Source organism: Microtus oregoni, unplaced genomic scaffold (genome assembly GCF_018167655.1).
Source record: "Microtus oregoni isolate MIOR12 unplaced genomic scaffold, Mior012 000002F_ref0000024, whole genome shotgun sequence".
Lineage (NCBI taxonomy): Eukaryota > Metazoa > Chordata > Mammalia > Rodentia > Cricetidae > Microtus > Microtus oregoni.
The window spans coordinates 29,307,799-29,328,137 of record NW_024543061.1 but is presented as its reverse complement, the minus strand read 5'-3'; the positions used below and the strand labels follow the sequence as shown (position 1 = coordinate 29,328,137).

Here is a 20,339-nt window from a genome sequence, read left to right as displayed (position 1 = left end):
ACCCCTTAGCTCCTTTTCCATTTTCCTGGATCATCTATCCTGCCCAGGTATCTAAAGACATCTAGTTCACCCCTGGGTCTCCATCACTGGGGTCACTGTAGTCAATCCTTTCCATCCACCTTAGAGGTTGTACCCGGGTGTAATAAGGGTACCGACTGCTTTATCAGTTCTCAGCCCAATATGGCGTGCTCCAGCTTCCGCACCACCCTCAAAGATGGCAGCCCCCATCTGGAGACCGCCATATTTACCCTACGAGACGCCCCGCCAGGGCCTGACACGACCGGAATGTGACGCAAAGTGGAGGCGGGGCTCCTCCCCCCAAACCCCTGGCGTCGAGTGTCTCGTGACAGGCACTTCCGCTCGGGGCGGCGGCGGTGGCGGAAGTGGGAGCAAGGCCGGAGATTTGGCCATAAAGCCCGAGGCGGCGGCGTTGGCTACGGTGTTTGGGGCTGGGCAGGTCCGAGGAGCCTGCTGGAGCCGGAGTCGGACTCTCTGTCGCGGCCTGCGTTGTGTCTCTTCCTCGGCCGACCCCGCGGTGAGTGGCGGGCCCGGGCCGCCCTTCCCCCGCCGCGGCCCCGGCCTCCGGGCCTGGCGTCCTAGGCGAGAGCCGGGCCGGGCCAGGCGGGGCGGCGCCCGGCGGGCGGAGGGCGCGGGGTGACCCGGCGGGCGGCGGGTACGGGGACCCTTGGGCTCCGCGCGTCCTCGGCGGCAGCCCTGCTGGCTGGGAAGAGGTACCGGCCGGCCACCGAGGCAGCGCTGCCAGGCGCGTCACATGCCCCGGCCCGCCGCGGACACCGGGAGACAGGAGCTTTCAGGGTCCTGCACGTAGATAGATCCTATTTCGAAGTCCCAGGGGGCAGGACCTCCTGAGTGTCTCTGAGAAGGCCTGGTGCCCTCCTGGCTGGTAATCGTGCGAATGTGGAGAGTAACGTTGGGAAGATTCGGATTTCTCGTTTGCCTGGGCTGCGTGGCAAGACCGCACAGGTTGCCCTATTCTCCCAGCAGCCCTCCGAAGCACCGAGGCAGTGTCCACTTACAGAGAAATCAAAGAACAGAGAGGTTAAGTTACTCATCCAAGGTCACACCGCTGATAAGTTACACAGAGAGAGACCGAGGCGTCGACACTCTAAGCAATCTACTGGCCTCTGGCCTCTTCTGCTTTAGGTGCTTCCAGAGCTTGCCACCTGTTATCTGTCCATCAGCACCCTCCTCCACCTCCTGTCTAGTGATGTCATTTGAGAGCTTCTTGGTTCTACCTTAAAGCCGGGTTGCATTGGCCGTTGTAACTTACAAGGCGTATCCCGGCAGTGTAGTGTCACCGAATCAGAAGATTTGAGTTCTGGTAAGGTATGTATTGGATTTGAATAGTTTTCGCATCCAGGTCTTTTCTTTGAGTCAGGTCTGGCATGCCTGTCGTCTGCACCTTCCGTTCTATAAGAGTTGATGGGTGCCTCGCTTGTTGAAAATACTCTTTGCCTTCCCACAGAACAGACTCTTCTCTCTTCCTTGTGACATCAGCTGATGACCCGCATGATTGGGTCAGTAAAATCTCCTGTTAGTATGTTTTTCTTCGAGCTTGGGAAGGTTGGTTCAGAATTGAGTTCAAGAGCTGGCAAGTGAGTTTCAGCTACTTCTGAAGCTGGCCGAGCTAAAGTTTGGTATTCTAGAGTGCCTGGCTTTTAGCATTGTTACCCAGCCTGGTCCCCATAAGGAGTGGGAGAGCAGTGGCTGGCACCTTCATTTAGGAAATGTTTTCTTCCATCGTGTGTGTGTCAGGCATTACTGGGTCCTGACTCAGGGAGACAGGCATGGGTCCTGGCCTCCAGGAATGGTGAAAAGGTGAGCCTCACAATTCAGAACTCTGTTTTGGGATGACTGGGCTGTTAGAAAGATTGTGAGGCTTTTGCAGAAAGTGGTTGGTTTTTTAGGTGAGTCAGACATAAAAGTGTTGTGTTCTGGCTAAGCGCTTGAAATATTTGCCAACTTTGTGTGTGGAGGGTGTGCATGTGTGAGGTTGACATTGGGTGTCTTACTTAAATGTCCGACTTCTTTTGAGCAGTGTTTATTTACTAACCTGAAGCTCATCCACTGCTAAGTAAGGTAGGCTTGGCGAAATCAGCCCCCCCCCCCCCCCCCCCCCCCCCCCCCCCCCCCCCCCCCCCCGGGGTTACAGGTGCCTCTGCACCTAGCCTTTTCTTTGTCTTGATTGGAATGTGAGTCCAGGGGATCTGAACTCAAGTCCTTATGCTTGAAAGCGCCTGCGCCATTTTTAGTCCCCATCTTTGTGAGCTTTAGGAACAGTGTTTGTATGGTTTGTTTCTGAAAGAGGGGATCAAATTACAGCTTATGACTGATCACATCTTTTTTTTTTTTTTTTTTTTTTCCCGAGACAGGGTTTCTCTGTGGCTTTGGAGCCTGTCCTGGAACTAGCTCTGTAGACCAGGCTGGTCTCGAACTCACAGAGATCCACCTGCCTCTGCCTCCCGAGTGCTGGGATTAAAGGCGTGCGCCACCACCACCCGGCTGACTGATCACATTTTATGAAGAGTAACCATCAACACTAAACTTGATTCCATTTTTGTTGTAAGTGATATTTTTGTCCTCCCTCCCGCGGAAATGATGCCACTTGGTACAGTACACTATAGTGTGTGAGCAAAGGCACATTTGATATGCTGGGTTTTCCTTGTCAGCTGACAAAAAGCCTAATGTAGCTCCTGCCAGACTTCGTGATGCAGTCTGGATTTAGACAAAGAAACAAACAAACCAGTGCTCTCTGTTTCCTGCAGCTTTCTGGTTCCTTCCTTTAAGGCCAGGTTTACTCTGAAGGTAGACCTCCATGAGTAAACACAGGAGGGTGGGGCTGAGACACCTCTGAAAATAGTCTTATTAGTGTAGTCTTCCAGGTGATTGTTGGCAGCCCCGTGAGTGACTTTCTTGGTTTTCTTTTTTTTTTGGTGCCGATTGTACCTTACAGTCAGAGGTCCTAACCCTGTAAGAGGACAGCCCTTGTAGGAAACGGTCTGTGAATCGGTTTCTGGCTCCACCATCAAGTGAGGCAGGAAAGTTTGGTTCTAGGATTTGCTGTTACTCCATCTTCAAAGAGATCTTGCACTAGTAATCCTTTAACCTTACATTTGCCGTCAAGCTTGCTGTGAAAATACGGTGCAAACCCAGACCCTGAGGTCCACTAGGCATCTTCTGCGTTCAGCCTCCCTGGGTCTGACATGAATCTTTCATTTTTTTTTTTCTGTGATATCCATCCAAGTCAGCAGATAAGGCCGAGATACATGACAGTTTCCCTGGGGAAGTAACAAGGAGGTGGCCTCCTAATCTGGGCTTACCAGCAGCTCCTTTGGGAGCTAGGTCCTCTTTGGAAGGGTCCTGAAGCTCCGCTATGTTTTGGCTACTGCTTTCTGCACCACTGGGGTTGCTCTCATTGTGTTCTGGTTCTGTTCTCACTGTGTTCCCAGACCCTTACCTGTGCTGACCTGTGCTCTTGCTCTGTGGTCTGGGTGCTGTTCTACCTGCAGTTTCTGCAGAGACATTTGCAGAGTTCTCTTGAGTTATTTGTCCTACATCTTTCACCTTTTTGATGGCATTAAAGACTGGAGAGCACTTGCCTTTATGTTTTAAAGTGCAAATAGAAAACAAAACCAGAGCCAGACTTTAAACTGTGTCTGTGAGCAGTGATCTGCAGAGCTGCTGTGATGGGTAGGATTGAAACAGGCTTTAGAAGGCTCCCTGACCAGCTCCACTTTTAATGCTGCACCCTGATTCCAAAACCAAATTTAAGAGGAGCTACTTGCAAAATGTCCCCGTTGGGAAGGAAGAGAACTTGGGATTTGGCTCCAGTGGTGAAGTGACATGCAGTATTGGCTTTGTTCATCTGCTTTAAGATGCAGTAATTAATGCACAGGGTGGGAGTCCAGTCAGAGCTCTGTTTTGGTGATGTCATCACTGCTTTGGAGATGTTTGATTCTGTTGTCCACTTCCTGGTCTCCTAGGATTGCCTGTGTTGGCACAAAGCAGATCTGAGGCAGCCTGAGGACCTGAGCAGTCTGTAGGGTGCACAGCCAGGTCTGCTTCTCACTCAACCTTGCTTATGATGCTGCCAGGCAGAGTGAAGGAGGTTCTTGACGCTCCCTAGGCGTTAAGTGAAGGAAACTCACTTGACTTCCGGAGCCCTATAACAGTTACTGCACATGAGTGAAGTGCACTATATACATGTATGAAAATGACATAAAAATACATGATAATAATTATTAAAATGGTTAACACCATGTGTTCGAGTCTGTGTATCAGTGTAATTTTTAGAAGGTTGACTTCAATTTCGTAAACTTTAGTTTGAGTTGAGCACACAATGACAAAGCTACTATGAATTCAAAGCTACTTAAAAAAAATAGTGGACTGGTGCTCATACACACACAAGCCAGGTACATCTTTTGAATAGGAACTTCTGTAGTCCAGGTTAGCCTTAAATCCTTAAATTGCTAAAGGTGACTAAACTGATCCTTTTTTTCTCTTTCTAAGTGCTGCAACTGTAGACTTCCATCACTGTGTCTCTTAGATATAATGATTGGTCAGCCGGCCAACAATTCTCCATGCGCTTACCAGATCTGGGGACCTTGAAGTAGCTCTAAGTCATCTTTGCAGTTCCTTGTAGAACTGTTTCTAGGGTGTGGTGGCATACACCTTTTGGGAGGCAGACAGGTGAAACTTTGAGTTTGAGGACAGCCTGGTCTACATAGTGAGTTATAGATCAGCCAAGGCAACACAGTGAAGGCACCCCCCGTTTTCTTTTTAAAGCAGCCTGGGTGTGTTGGCACACACCTTTAATCACAGTAGGTGAATCTCTGAGTGAGGTCAGTCTGGTCTACATAGTTCCAGGACAATCAAAGTTACATAGACCCTGTCTGGAGGAAAAGTGCTTTAGCCTGTGTTATTTTGTCACTCACTGCTGGAAGAACATTGTTGACTTGTAGAAACCCTCCTACCCAGCATCTTTTGTAAATACCGTCTAATATTTGTGTGTTACTTATGGGTTCCAGGGAATGTAATTTTATGCTCACAGCCTGGTGTTTCTTGTTGAGGTGGTCATGAGTGGTTGGGTGGCCCAGCTAGAGTGGCATGCCATCCTGCCTTCTCCATCACACGTGTTCCCTGAAGACCTTAGTAGTTGACCTCTTATGCAGATGTGCCTTTCTTCTACTAATTTACTTAAAGCCACATCTTTTTTTGCTAATTATTAAACTACTCAGATATTTTTTTAAGGTAAGAACTAGAAAGAAGAAACGTTTGTAATTTTCTACCTACTAGTTTCTTTCTGCAAATATATACTTTAATTTTATTTATTTATTTCCAGACAGGGTTTCTCTGTGTAGCCCTGACTGTTCTGGAACTTACCCAAGGCCAGGCTGGCCTCAAACTCAGAGATCTACCTGTCTCTGCCTCTCAAGTGCTGGAATTAAAGGTGTGCACTACCATGTATGGCCCACTTTTTAAATAGGCAAATATCTATATGGAAATAAATGTAGATGAGCAGTTTAAAGACTTCACAAACTTTAAAGATTGCTTGTGCCTCTTTCAAGCCATTATCTCCTTACTGTTCTTACCTCCGCTGAGGGTTTTCTTTCTTTTTTCATCTTGTAAAGCTATTTATTGAACATCTCCTCCAGCCCCAGTCCTATCCCACTCCCACGCTCTGAACATGAAGCCAGCTGCAGCTGATTTCTAACACAGTGACTAATTTTGCTTGGTTTGGATTCTTTTGTATAAATGGAATTATCCACTGTTCAGTCTTTCCTCTTTATCTGGTTTCCTTGACTTTTCTGAAACCTTGAGTAATGTGTAGTTTTAATTCCATTTTCATTGCACAGTAATAGTCTATTATGTGATTAAAATGTTTAAATTAAGTAGAGTTGGTGGTGTGGTGTGCACCTCCATTTACTCTGGAGGCTGATACAGAGCAATCTCTTGAGCCCAGGAGTTCAAGTTCAGCCTGGATAACGCAAGAACACCTCTATTCAAAATATAAATGAATAAATAAAAGTAGAAAGGCTGAGTTTTAGGCCATGTGTCTGCTGGTATGCCATGAATCCAGTAGTTTAAATAGCAGCGGTGTATTCCCTTATGGCTCTGGAGGTTATGCACCTGAGCTGCAGACGGACAGAAGGGGCTTCTGAAGCCTCTTCTCCACCCTTTACATCATTGTCCTCTTTTGTGTGGTGTCCTGACCTCCTCCTTAGTCAAGCTGAATAAGGGCCAACTCTAATGACCTCTTTAACCTGTATCCCCTTTAAAGACCCTATCCTGCAGTAAGTCCCATTCTGAATTGGAGCTGGGCTTGCAGTACATGAATGGGTATGGAGGGTTGGGGCAGGTCACAGTTGAGCTGTTTCACTGTAATAGACAGGGCCCTTGCTCACAGAATCTGACCCTTTGTGGGCCCCCCCTTCCCCTTTTTCTCAATGTAGGGAGACCTGGAGTGGGCAAGAGAGATAGTTCTAGTTTGTTTTGAGACTACTAACAGCGTTCCTTACCTGTTAGAGATGAAGGCTGAGGAATGCTTGATTAGCGTGTGTAGGGACCTAGGCTTGATCCATAGCACCTCAGAAAGGAAAATAAGTAATGAAATGATGAATGTTCTGAGGTTAGAAAACCAGAATGACTTCAGTGTGGTGAGTGGAGAGGAGCCTTCCATGGCTACTCATGTGATCTCTTTGCTTTTATGATCTTTGATCTTGACCCAGCTATCTCTGAGCTTGGCCCAAAGAGTATAGCTCGTCATAGCAGAGGGTGCTGGCATCACTCAGGCTGCCAGTTTCTTTAGCTGAATGATCTTGAGCTTTGAACATCATATCTTAGTTTGAAATATTATGTCTTTGCTTCTTCCCAAATCTCAGCCCCCTTTAAAGCTTTTAAATTCTGCACCTAGAACAACTCTTCAGAGTAATTTACTTTTGGTAGTATGTGAGTAGTTTCTGGACTGGTAGTTAATTTGCTAGATTTTTATTGTCTTTTATAAGAAAAGGCTGCCAGCAGCTGTGAGTAATGTAAAATTTGGAGCCCTGTAGATTCAGGCGTAATTGTTGAACCAGGAAGGTGAGAGTCCTAGAAATAACTTAAAGAAAATGTTAAAGTTCTTTGACTAAAGTAGGGAGAGAGGACCTCAGTGAATTTTTGGATAGTGTTGGCATGGAAGTATAACTTAGTGGGAAGGCCGATATTGTGGCTAAGAGGTGCCACTGATGTTAATGCTGTGCCATTATGTAGACACTCTCTGTTGAAGCTCATGACTGTATTGAAGAGTCCAGATAGCTGGGCTGTTAGGACTCATGCTTTTAATCCCAGCACTTTGAAGCAGAGTCAGCCAGATCTCTGAGTTTGAGGCTGGCCTGAACTTTTAAAGCAAGTTTCAGGACAGCCGGGACTGTTAGACAGAGAAGCCTTGTCTTGGAAAAAAAAGAAGCAGCTGGATATGCCCTAGTTCTGGGAGAGAAATGCCTTTCTTGTGATAACTTATTATCACAGTCGAACCAGGGGCCTCATAGGAGCTAGGCAAGTACTCTACCACTGATCTATAATCCCACCTCAGATGCCTTTCGCAGTAGATTGAAAACAGGAAGAATAGAGGTGGAAGAAGAGTCTTAATTTGATTTTCCTCTTCAACCAGCCAGCTGTTTGAGTTCCTTTTAGGAACTTAGGGCTGAGCTGTCATTGTTTGCATAGTCTATGATACCTGAAACTGTTGCAAAGAGTTCTTATAGGACTGCCTGTGTTAGTAGCTATCTGCTTTATAGCCTGCCTGTCTAGCCAAAAAACCACTATCACCCTTGTCACTTATTTAGTTCTGGGTTTAAAATTTTAACTTTGGACAGCTTTGGAGATACAGCTATATATATGGTAGAGACCAGCAAATGCAAGCTGCAAGCACCTCCCTTCCCTGCTCACCCCCACCCACCAAAAAAGTAAACACGATAAACACGATAAAGCTATGAGAAGGGCAAACCCTCTTAGCAAGAAATACATTCCAAGGAACTTGCCTTTTTTTTTTTTTTAATTCCCCCATTGGTTTTTTTGAGGCAGGGTTTCTCTGTAGCTTTGGAGCCTGTCCTGGAACTCACTCTGTAGACTAGGCTGGCCTTGAATTTACAGAGATCCACCTGCCTCTGCATCCTGAATGCTGGGATTAAAGGTGTGTGCCACCACTGCCCAGCTCAAGGAACTTGCTTTTTTGAAAGTTGCCTTTGTTTTTTCTTCCCTGTGGGAATATGATACCTGGAACAGAGTGTGAATGGTCTGTACATTGCATCATTTAAGCTTCACAAATTAAATTTCTTGACATGTCACTTTTCTTCTTCCAATGAGATCTTCAGTATTGTGAAACTACTACGTAGAGGATCTGGGTCTAGCACCAAGTAGAAGGCACTGTGACTCTAATGTGAGAATAGCATCTTCAGTGAAGATCTGCCTTCCTTAATTTCGTGGTTTGTGTTTTACCAATTCAAAGTCAGCTCTACAAGCCGGGTGTGTGGTGGTGCACACCTTTAGTCCCAGCACTCAGGAGGCAGAAGCAGATGATCTATGTGAGATTGAGGCCAGCCTGGTCTGCAGAGTGAGTTCCAAGATAGCCAGGGCTGGGGACTGGAGAGATGGCTCAGGGGTTAAGAGCACTGACTGCTCTTCCAAAGGTCCTGAGTTCAATTCCCAGCAACCACATGATGGCTCACAACCATCTGTAATGGGGTTTGGTGCCCTCTGCTGGCCAGCAGGCATACACACAGACAGAATATTGTATACATAATAAATAAATAAATATTTTTTTAAAAAAAAGATAGCCAGGGCTACACAGAGAAGCCCTGTCTCAAAAAGTAAAACCAGTTGGTTATACTTGCTGTTCTGTTTCTGTGATTTGTAAATTCCTAGGTAGTGACTTTTGAAGCATTATCAGACATAACAGGTGAGGCTGTGCTTTGTAACAACCTCTGAATGTACAGTAAATAGCACATGGTTCTTAGCTTGCTGCTAGGATTTTATTTTGTTTTGAGAGGAGCCTCACACTGTTAACCTAGAATGGCCTTGTACTTGAGATAATAGGTCCGCTTCCCTTCCCCTTTTGTTCTTAGGTAGAACCCAGGGCCTTGTGCATACTCCGCAAGTGAACTAAACGCCAGCCCTGCATCCTCCTTACTCCTGAAGGAGTATCTATGATAGGACAAAGGAAGAACAAACTGCTAAAGGCTCTTAGACCTAGAGGGAATTGTTTCAGGCCAAAAATGACTCATCACTTATGCTTATGGCTCGTTGGCTAGGAAGTCACAACATAGAGGGCATCCTGAAGTGTGATCCTGCTCTGTATCCAGCAGGCCCAGGGCTGGAAGCACTAGTATCTGTTGAAGTGACTGAGAGAAACAAGTCTTTTTAGAGATTTCTGCTCCAGGCTGGTGGTTAACTTAAAAGCTGAGAGGAGCTTAGTTCTGTAGTATATATTTGGGTATTATTTGAACCTGGGTCTCCCTCTGTGTCCCAGGCTTGGCAGTCCTCATGATTCAGCCTCCTCGTTGCTGGGATTGTAGGTGCCACCAGGCCTGGTTTGGTTTAGCTCTGTTTATGAAGTGACCTGCCACTTTGATTCAAGACTCGCCTTCCAAACTAGATTTATTCTAGGGATAAGTGTAACAGTCTTCAAATATTGCTTAGGTCTTTTTCCTTCCCTGTCTGTAGAACCCTCCTTTTCCATTGCCTGTGGTTTAAGACCTTCACATATTGGTAGTGTTGGCCTTCCTGGCTTTGTCCCCCTGGCTGGTAAGGCAGTCCCAATGCTACCTTTCCTCTGTAGCGATACGACATCCAGTCTGCCATCCTACCTTGATCTTCCTGAGTTCTGGGATGACAGGTGTGTTTCACCAGGACTGCCTCCAACTCTGTTTTTGTTTGTTTGCTTGAGGTGGTTTTATCTATCCTTTGAGTGCTGGGTTTAAAGGCATGGTCTGTCATATCTGGCCATCCCTAACTAGCTTTTGATAAATAATCTACGTGTATATTTGATGTGGGATGTCCTTCTGTATATGTGTTGCTTTTATTGGTTGATGAATAAAGCTGATTTGGCCTATAGCAGGGCAGAACATAGCCATGCTGAAAGGGATATTTAGAGAGAGTGGGTGGAGTTAGAGTCACCATCTTTCTCTCTGAAGGAGAAAGATGCCTGCGGGGACCCTTACCACCAGTAAGCACAGCCTTGTGCCAATACACAGATAATAGAAATGGGTTATTTTAAGATGTAAGAATTAATTAATAAGAAGCCTGAGCTAATAGATCAAACAGTGTCATAATTAATACAGTTTCTGTGTGATTAATCTGGTCTGAGTAGTCGAGAAACGAACGAGCAGTCTCCGCCTACGTATATCTGCTATGATTGGTGGTTGAAGAAATACGTGTAAGTGTGTGGAGTGAGTAGATCAGAAGCTGTAGGATTGCAGATGCTTCCCTCAGCAGGACTTCAAGGTGTAATACAAGATTACCTGTTCTTAGCTGGGTTTGGTAGGGCACACCTTTAATTTCAGCACTTGGGAGGCAAAGGCAGGCAGATCTCTGTGAGTCTGGGGCCAACCTGGTCTAAAACATCAAATTCCAGGATAGCCAAGATTACACAGAGACCCCCCCCCCAAAAAAAAATTACCTGTTCTTAAAATCTTCTAGTATTTTCAGTACTTTCTGGCTCTTAGTCATAGAACTTTATTGATCTTTTTGATTTTTTTTTTTTTTTTGAGATAGAGTTTCTTGCAACCCAGGTTGTCCTTGAATCTCTTATTAGGATTACAGGAGTATATAATATACAACTGGGTTTCCTTCCTGTTAACCATTCTCAAATGACTGGCTTGAAGCTTTACCTTACTTCTTTGTGAGAGGAAAGCATAACCTTATGACCTGATAGTCGCCCTTTCAAATTGTTTATAAATTACAAAAGCAGTATAGAAGTCTTTTTCAGAGATAAGATCTCCCTGTGCAGACTAGGCCGATCTTAAATTGTAATTCCAACTCTGTTACCCAAGTGCTAGGGTTACAGGCCTGCACCACTCTGCCTTGCTAGTATAAAAGTCCATTTGGACAATGTGGGGATTATTCAGAACTCCTTTTTAAAAGATTTGTTTATTATGTATACAATGTTCTGTCTGCATGTGTGTCTGCAGGCCAGATCAGAAGAGAGTACTAGATTGGTTGTGAGTCACTATATGGTTGCTGGAATTGAACTCAGGATCTCAGAAAGAACAGCCAGTGCTCCTAACCACTGAACCATCTCTCCAGCCCCCTCAGAACTGTTTTAAAGCAGAATCACATAGTACATACTCTGTAGCTTTGTAAAAATTCACCATGCATAGAAATCCTTCCTTGTGGGCTGGAGAGATGGCTCAGAGGTTAAGAGCATTGACTGCTCTTCCAAAGGTCCTGAGTTCAATTCCCAGCAACCATATATAGTGGCTCACAACCATCTGTAATGAGATCTTGTGCCCTCTTCTGGCCTGCAGGCATACACACAGACAGAATATTGTATACATAATAAATATTTAAAAAAAAAAGAAATCCTTCCTTGTAATGTATGCTGGCTTTTGTTTTTGATGTGCTGGGAGCAAACCCAGGATCTCATGCATGCTAGAGGTAGGTGGTGAATCTCTGACCCACATCCCTCATCTATGACATGCTGTTTCTAATGACTCTGATAAGTAAGTGCACTTGCCATCCTCGAAGGAACATTTTAGTTCTAACCCTACAAGGAAAGAATTCAGGGGGCTAGAGAGATGGTAACGGGTTAAAGACCACTCGGTGCTCTTCCAGAGGTCCCGTGTTTAATTTCCAGCACCCATATAACTAGTAACTCTAGTTCCAGGAATCTGATGCCCTCTTCTGATCTCTTCAGGTACCAGGTATGCATATGGTGCATAGACATCCATATTTACAAAACACCCATATACATAAATAAAAGAATTCAGTGTTTATCTTTTGCCACTTATCCAATCATTTCCTTAAGATACAGCGTTTACACAATCTTAAAATTGTTTTCACTGCCAAGGGGCCTCAGGAAGATTTGTACTTAACAGTTATAGTTTGGAAATTGTGCTCATATAGGTGTCAGTTGTCAGTTTCCTTAATTTTGTCCACTTAACAAATGAGAAAAAATGTTAAATACTTTAAGCTTTGAGTTTTGTTAGATTCAGTGTAGTAGTTTGAATGTTCCCCCAAAGTCTCAGGCATTGAGGGTGATCCCCAGTTGGTGCTGTTGGAGGAGGCCTAAGAGGTGTGGCTTTGCTGGAGGAAGTGTCTCTAGGATCCGGCTTTGAAAAGCTAAAGCCATTTTAAGTTCATTCTCTTTCCTGCTTGTGAGATCTGTTTGCTGACACGACTGCCTGACAAGCTTCCCTGCCTTGATGGTGATGGGCTTTTATCCTTCTGGAACTATAAACCCAAACAAACCCTTCCTTGTGTTGGTCGCCATGGTCATGACATTTTATCATAGCAGTCAGAAAGTAACTGTTAGTTTTAAAATACATTCATTAGTTATTTGTGTTCTGTGAATTTGCTTGTGTGCCAAAATTCAAGTGAGTCCCTCCTTTCCTCCATCTATAAATGGCTCAGATAACAGTTTTTGATTCTTTTTCTTGGTGAAATTTGGTGGGTGATGTGTTTTTGTAGAAACAAACCTTTTTTGTGTCAGATCTGCCACCTGGATTTTATGTCATACTTAGCCCTTTTCTATACAGGACAAAAACAGCTGTTCATCTAGCCCTTGGTCCGTGTGTGACCGTGGGGGGGGGGGGATCTTTCTCCAGATGCCTGTATAGTGCTTAGTTGTAATGTCTGTTCCTCATTCACAAGATAGTACTTTATCACATGAATTCCCACCTACGTGAATTTCTCCCCTTCCTTCTCCCCTTCAACTCCCCTCCCCTCCTATCCCATCCCACATTTTCCTCTCTGTCTTTGGGGCAGTTTCCTGCTGGGTTTTGTAAGCCAGACAGTTTTCTGTCCCTCAAAGAACTCCATTAAAGTTGCTTCAGATATTTCTCCCTTGATCAGTTTGACCAGCAGAATCACTCATGTAGATATTGAGAGGAATCTTTTCCTAAGGTGCCTTCAAAGAGTGAAGAAGCTAAATACTTTCCCTGTTAATGTATCTGGGACAAGTGCTGTATAGTTGTCTATTTTTACAGATGCACAATGGTAGAAGACCTGTTTTTGATCCCCAGAGCCCTGGGTTTGCTGGGACAATAGTAATGGAATAATGTTGGTGTACAAAAGAGTTCACACTAGCCCCGAATGGAGTATAACAAAGGCTTATTTATTTGGGGATAAACTCACAGAAAGTGTAGCGATATGCAGTCCTCTCCATGCGCTGGGAACTGGAACTGAATCCAGTAGCCAAGAGGCCCTCTGTATGCTTTTTTTCTGCATTTACAATACATGAGACCACACCCAAAGTGGACCTGTATCTTTGTTTGTTTGTTTTTTGTTTTTGTTTTTGTTTTTCGAGACAGGGTTTCTCTGTAGCTTTGGTCCCTGTCCCGGAACTAGCTCTTGTAGACCAGGCTGGCCTCGAACTCCCAGAGATCCACCTGCCTCTGCCTCCCAAGTGCTGGGATTAAAGGTGTGCGCCACCACCGCCCGGCGTGGACCTGTATCTTAAAAGCTATTGGCTAAAGGACTTCCTACAGCAGAGTAATGGATTACCCCTTGAAGAAGCAAGTGTTAGATTTAAATTATGCCCACGAAACTCATATTTCCCCCACTCTGCCTTCTCTTGTCTTTTCCTGCTGCATTTGAAACAGTCTCAGGGAGGTGGCTCAATCTGTAAAGTGCTTGCTGCAAGCTCGAGAACCTGAGTTTGGTTATTCAGTGCCTACAAAAAAAAGCTGGATATGGTGGCACACTCCTGTGACTCCAGCACGGGTGAGAGGAATGAGGTTGGGGAGGCGAAGATAGATGGATCCCAGGGACTTGCTGGCCAGCCAGTGTCACCAGAATAGTGAGCAACTGGATTTGTGATAGACTATGTTTCAAAAAAAAGAAGCTGGAGAGCAATAGAGGAAGACACTAATGTTAACCCCTTACATACCTGCTCACCCACCCACACGGGAGCATGCACTTGCACTGTTCAACAGCAACAACAAAAGATTTCACAAGAGGGCTGGAGAGATGGCTCAGAGGTTAAAAGTACTGGCGGCTCTTCCAGAGGTCCTGAGTTCAATTCCCAGCAACCACATGATGACATACAACTATCTATAATGAGATCTGGTGCCCTCTTCTGGTGTGCAGGCACACATGCAGGCAGAACACTGTATAAATAAATCTAAAAAAATTTTCACAAGAACAGCTCCTTCATAATCTACATTGTAGATGAGTGATTTGCTATTAATACTGTATGTTAATTGTTGTCTTTGAACTGGATTTCTTTTATTATTCCTGTAGGGAGTTGTTAATGGTGGATTTTCTGTTTTACTAATTTAAAAAGCTTGATTTTTATATGTATGGATAGTTTATTTGTATGTCTTTGCAGCACTTCTGTGCCTGGTTCCTCGAGGAATCTTGAAGGTGTTTGATCCACTGGAATTGGGTTTGCAGATGGTTGTGGGTGCTGGGATTCAAACTCGGGTCCTTTAGAAGAGCAGTCAGTGCCCTTAACTGCTGAGCCACCTCTTGTTTGACAGATGAAGAAAAAGTTAATTAGTATTCACAGAGTTAACCAGAGGGCTGTTTTTTTTCATCCCAGAACTTTTAAAGGAATGTTAGCCATCTGAACTGAGGAAAATGATTGCCTTCTAAACAGGAAGAGAGTTCATGGGTCAGCTAACTCTTCCCATTTTGCGTTGCTATCTTTTGGAGGCTGAGTTAATCATCTGTACACGCCATGTGAAGTCTGTCTTTATGTACCTGCTGAGTTGTTCTTGCCAAAATGGCTGCCTTTTGGCTTGCAGTTCTGTGAACCCATGAAGATGTCTGGAGTTGCAGAGGATCCACAATCTGCTTGTTGTTTCTGAAGGGTAGAGCCTTCTGGTCACTGTTTTGTTCTTTTTTTTCTTTTTCTCTTCCTTCCTTCCTTCCTTCCTTCCTTCCTTTCTTTCTGTCACATAGGGTTTTAAAGCAGACAGATTAGGAAGATTCCCCTTACCTACTCTTATTAGTGTGTGTAGTTAGAATGAGTGTGTATATGACGGGCAGATGGCATGTGTAGTTAATTAGTAACTTCACCTGTTCAAATAGTGCTGGTCAGAAACCGAGAAGTGAGTTGGTTTTTCTGTTTCTCATTGCTGCTGTAGAGAACACTGAGTTCTGTCCTTGGGATTCAGGGGAAGTGAGAGTGTAGTCAGCATACAGCAGCCTCAGGATGCATCATGCTGAGTACTAGGCTAGAGAAAGGCCTGTGGAGGGGGTCGGTTTTTCTGCACTCAAGAATTGAAGTATGTGAAGGGCCATCAACAAGAGATGACATGAAGATATGATGTGCTATGCTGAATGTTAAGATTGCAGAGGCTTTAGGATAATTTTTTTCCCTTTTTGCATTATTTTGCAGTTTGGGGCTGCTGAATCTATGGCTCCCACAAGCATCCATCACCGAGCCACAACCTCAGCTCCACCTTTGTGAACAATGTTTTTGTTGTTGTTAGTTACTGTTTTGTGACACAGGGATTCTGTGTAGTCCTGGATGTCTTTGGGACTCACATAGATACTCTTGCCTCTGCCTCTGGAGGCATGTGCTACAATGCCTGGCCAACAATGGTTATTTTTATAGAACTAGTTGTACAAAAAGAATTTCCCCATCCCCCACAAAATACAAGGGATTTATTTAGAAGATAAAGTTCAAGGTAGATACAGTACAGAGGAGTAGTGAGTGAGGGCAAAATTGTCTTGGTTTGTTTGATTTTTTTAATTTTTTATGTGTATAGGTGATTTGGCTGTATGCCTGTGTGTGTATGCAGTACCTGCAAAGGCCAGAAGAGGGTATTGGATTTCCTGGAACTGGAGTTAGAGATTTTTGTTAGCTGCCATATTGGTGCTGGGACTGTACCTGAGTCCTTTGAAAGAGCAGTCAGTACTCTTAAGTGCTGAGCCATCTCTCCAGCCCTGGCCTTTTCTTTGTTTTTTCTCTTTTCCTTCTTTTTTTTGGGGGGGTAGTCTGGCCTGTTACTAACTTTATGTCCCAGACTGACCTTCAGCCTCCAGCAATCCTCTTGCCTCAACTTTGGGAGTGCTGGTACTACAGGTGTGAGCTGCCATGACACAAAAGGAAATCTTGAAAGTAAAGTGTTTGGCCCACTTCAGCTGGGATTCTCTTAGGAAATAATGTTGCGCCAACTGTACTGGTCCATGCCTTTAATCCTGGCACTCCAGAGGGCAGGACTGCAAGGGCAAAACAAACAACAAAAACAAAACAAAAAACAAACAGAGAGAGAGAGAGAGAGAGAGAGAGAGAGAGAAGAAGGAAGAAAGGAAGGAAAGCAAGCAAGCAAGCAAGCAGTGTTGTAGCAGACTTTGACCTCTAGCCCCCAAATCATAACCTCTGTCAAACAGGGTCCTGGTGACCATGATGTGGAGTGTGAAGCATTGTTCCCACATGGTCATTCATCATGGGGCTGTCCCTCTTTGAGGTTATTTCTGCTAAGTGCAGAAATCAAAGAATTTGTAAGGGAGTACTGTGAACAATTACATACCTGTTAATTAGATAACCTAGATGACTGGACAGATCCCTAGCAGTACCAAACCTGAGGTTGAATTACAAAGAGATAAGAAATCTGAGTAGGCTCGTAACCTGTAAAGAAATTGAATCGTTTGTCTCTAGACTGTTTACAGAAAAAGCCCTGGGCCTGGTAACTTGACTGGTGAATTCTACTGAAGTAAAGAACTTAGACCAGCTCTTCTAACAGCCATGGTGTCTTCACAGCAGTAGAGCAGTGACTGAGACACTATGCGTCTACCACTTTTACTTCATTTAGCTGTCTCCCTGACACTTCGGTGTTTTTCATCAATAGGTTGTGGTTTTGTTTAACCTCCTTGAATCAATTTAATTCTTTTCCATACTTTTATAAATAACTTGTTTTATTAACTTCCTTTTGAGATTATTAGTGTATAGATCTGTGATTTTAGTTTGAAGATTTAGTTTCTACAGTTTTGTTGAGTTACTTTATCAGATCTAAGCTTTCTTGTTATTGAAGTCCTTAGATTCCAGCCTGGCACACTAACAAGTTAATAAGTTAATAATTCCATGACCACAACTTTTTTCACTCTTTTTGTTTTGTTTTGTTCTTTTATTTCGAGACAGGGTTTCTCTGCAGCTTTGGAGCCTGTCCTGGAACTAGCTCTTGTAGAACAGACTGGCCTTGAACTTTTGAAGGTCCTCCTGCCTCTGCCTCCCTAGTGCTGGGATTAAAGGTGTATGCTACCACCGCCTGGCACCACAACAACTCTTACAAGCGGAAGCATTTAATTGGGAGCTTATTTACAATTTCAGTGGCTTGGTCCATTATCAGCGCAGGGATCATGGTAGTTAGGCATGGTGGTGGAGTAGTTGAGAGCTACATGCTGATCCACAGGCAGAGGGGTGGGGGTGGGGGTAAGGCAGGCAGACAGAGAGATCAAAACCCTAAGATGGACTAGTCCTGGGGGCTTTGAAACCGCAAAGCCCACCCCTAATGACATATTTCCTCCACCTAGGCCGCACCTCCTGGGAACATTTTAATTCTATCAAAGAGTTTCATTCCCTGGTGATTAAGCATTCAACTATATGAGCCCATGATGGTGGGGTCTTTCATATTTAAACCACAAGTCTGATGACCCAACTCAGTCATTAAAAAATCAGATGCAGTGGTTTGCGTCTATAATCCTATCACTTACTAGGGTGAGAAGGGAAACAAATTGCTTAGAAGCTTGTGGGATAGCTAGTCTGCATTATGTAGTGTGGTGCAACACACAACATATTTTTAAAGATTTTTATTTATTGTGTATGAGTGTTTGATATATATACACATACATACATTCATACATTGATTGATTGTGCCGTGTGTGTGCCTTGTGCCTGAGAAAGGCATTGGATCACCCAGAACTGCCCTCTACAAAAGCCACAAGTGCTGTTAACCTCTGAGCCATAGATCCAGCTCCTCTTAAGAAAAAAGAAATTGAAGAGGGCTGTGATGAAAAGGCTGAGAAGCAGCAGCTTAAAGGAAAGAGTGTTTGTTTTGGTCTGACTTTGAGAATATCCAGCCTGTCATAGTGGGAGTATGGCAGCAGGAGTGTGAAATGGTGCTCACTTTGTATCCGGAAGAGAGAGATATGCCTACTGGTGGTCAACTTCTGTTGTAGTTATTCAGACCCTGACTCCAGCCTGTGGGCTCTCATTAAGCTGTATCTTCCCTGTTCAGTTAAAAAGTAACAAACGCTAGTCAAAACACAAGCCTGACCGAGGAACCGAGGAAATCCAATTTTTAATCTCGCACTGTTTCATTTTTTGATACAGTGTCTCAGTGTTGGCCCTGGGTAGTTTGGAACTTGCTAATAGACTGGACTGGCCTTGAACTAACAAAGATTTGACTCCCCCTGCCTTCTGGTGCTCTGTTGGTTTGTTGTTGTTTTGTTTCCAACAATCTGACGGTGTCGCCCTACTCACTATGTAGACCAAGCTGGCTTGGATCTCAGAGACCTATCTGCCTATGCTGCCAGGAGCTCAAATTAAAGACATGTATCACTATGCCCAGCTCTGGTGATTCTAGATTTTATTTTTTTGTTTGTTTGTTTTTTAAGACAGGGTTTTTCTGTGTATCTCTGTCTGTCCTGGAACTCACTCTGTAGACCAGGTTGTCTATAAATCTTAATCAAATTGATAAGCTTAACCGTGCAGCTTGACTATAACTCAAATTGATAAGATTAACTACTGCAGCTGGAATGTAATTCACTGGAGAGGATATGTGACCCATCCTTAGCATTGCAAAGAGGGAAGGAAGGCTAAATGAATGAAAAGAAAGATAGCTTGTGTTCATTGATTAGAAAATTTACTGTTTTAGGGAATCACAGAGCATCCCCAAACTTAAATACCTACCTTTGTATTTTGACATACACCTCTAACTTCTACATTAAACAGGCCGAGAGAGGAGGGGTATCTAGAATTCAAAGCCATCTTGATGTTACAACATAGTAAGATTCTGTTTCAAAAAGAAAAAAAAAATGGTGGGCTGTGGTGGTACAGGCAGATCCCTGATTTCTAGGCCATCCAGTTCCAGAACAGGACTACAACAAGAAACCCTGTCTTAACAAACAAACAAAGGAAAAGAAAATAACTTACCCCAATTTTATGTGGGAATTCATGTAATTCTGAATACCCACATTGTCTTAACTACCCAGAACTTGGTTGTTGGGGGGGGAGGGGTCATAATTCCTAATTTCAGATTTTACATCAGAGCAAGTCAGGCATCACAGAAAACCATAGCTGAAATCCCACCACTCTGGAGACTGAAACAGGCAGATGACAAATTCCAGACCAGCTCTACTTCCCCTAAACACAGTGAAACTTCCCCTAAACAAAGCTGCTCCAATCACAGCAGCTTGGTACTGGCACAAGTCCAGATTCTGACTTGAGGTCATTTTTCCTTCCTTAGATAGCAACAACATAGTAACAAGCATAACTGACTTTTTCCCCCATTTTTTATTATAATACAGTATACATGTGGTATAAAACTTGCCATTTTATCTTTTTACTTTTTTGTGCTATTGAAGGCACATTTTTGGCAGGTGTGTGTGTGTGTGTGTGTGTGTGTGTGCGCGTGCGCGCACTCAGAGTTGGGAATGTGCTGAAGGCCAGAAGCTTATTGGGTGTCTTCTATTACTTTCCACCTCATATATTGAGAGGCTACGTCTCAGTATATAAATATAGAGCTTGCTGGTTCAGCTAGTCTAGCTTGCTAGCTTGCTCCAGGGATCTCTTGTTTCTGTTCCTGCCTGCTGGAATTACTGGCAGACCACCCTGCCCAGCTGTTATTTATGTGAGTACTGGGAACCCAAACTCCAGTCCTCATGCTTGCTTGGCAAGTGCTTACCTACTTAGTCAACTCCGTAGCAGAGAATACTTTCATTTTTATTTATTTTTGAGTTAGCTCTGGCTAACTTTGAACTTAAGCTCTTCCTGCCTCAGGTTCCCTACCTTGACCTACGTGACTTTGGGATTGATGTGACAGGATGAGGGAATGAAGAAAGGACAGATACACAAAGGCTGGGATCAGAGTGCATGGGGTTGAACCATGCATTCTGATGGAGCCATACCAAAAACAGTCCGGAAAACTCAGTATTTATTCTTTTGAATGAGG

At 44.2% G+C, this 20,339-nt stretch overlaps 1 protein-coding gene across 2 annotated transcripts in view; it reads left to right on the top strand.

Moving 5' to 3' along the window:
* The first annotated feature begins 348 nt into the window (after positions 1–348).
* The window catches only part of Rab7a (RAB7A, member RAS oncogene family), a 51,225-nt gene continuing 31,234 nt past the window's right edge, over positions 349–20,339 (top strand). Inside the window, exon 1 of one of the 2 annotated variants that reach the window (XM_041679905.1) lies at positions 349–535. The gene's annotated coding sequence lies outside the window, so the exon portion shown is untranslated. Of the gene's footprint in view, positions 536–1,227; positions 1,348–20,339 lie in introns of those variants that run through there. The other variant, XM_041679916.1, reaches the window with a different exon arrangement.